This window comes from Benincasa hispida, chromosome 8 (assembly GCF_009727055.1).
Source record: "Benincasa hispida cultivar B227 chromosome 8, ASM972705v1, whole genome shotgun sequence".
Taxonomy (NCBI): domain Eukaryota; kingdom Viridiplantae; phylum Streptophyta; class Magnoliopsida; order Cucurbitales; family Cucurbitaceae; genus Benincasa; species Benincasa hispida.
In genome coordinates this window covers 32124288-32124763 of record NC_052356.1, presented here as the reverse complement: position 1 = coordinate 32124763, position 476 = coordinate 32124288, and positions in this window count along the sequence as shown.

The following is a 476-nucleotide window of genomic DNA, read 5'->3' as shown; positions in this document are numbered from 1 at the left end:
AACATTTTATATACATGCTAATATTTGGTAATGATAGTAAAGATTGTATACACATAAAGCAAATAAGCTTGAAAGTTTACACGAATGTATAAATATGTTCACAAAATACTGAAAAGTTATCAACCTAAAATACCAAAGTACATATGCTAGCTAGTTTGTGTACACAAAAATATTGACCATCCCAAAAAGTATGAGAAGACAACGATAATTCATTGTTGTGTAGTAGCAACAAGGATCGGTTTAATTCTACGCATATGAACATAGTTGTTGCACATCAACATTTGAAGTAAATATTCAAACCATATGTAAAATAAAACTATCATGATACATAATCAAACTTGAATTTAAACATAGTTAAAATTGACAAGACAAATAATATTAGTCACCTCTTTGAATATCAAACCATAAGTTACATAATTATCACAAAACTAACACATTCACATGGTTTGAATAATTGGTTAATCTTAATATATATA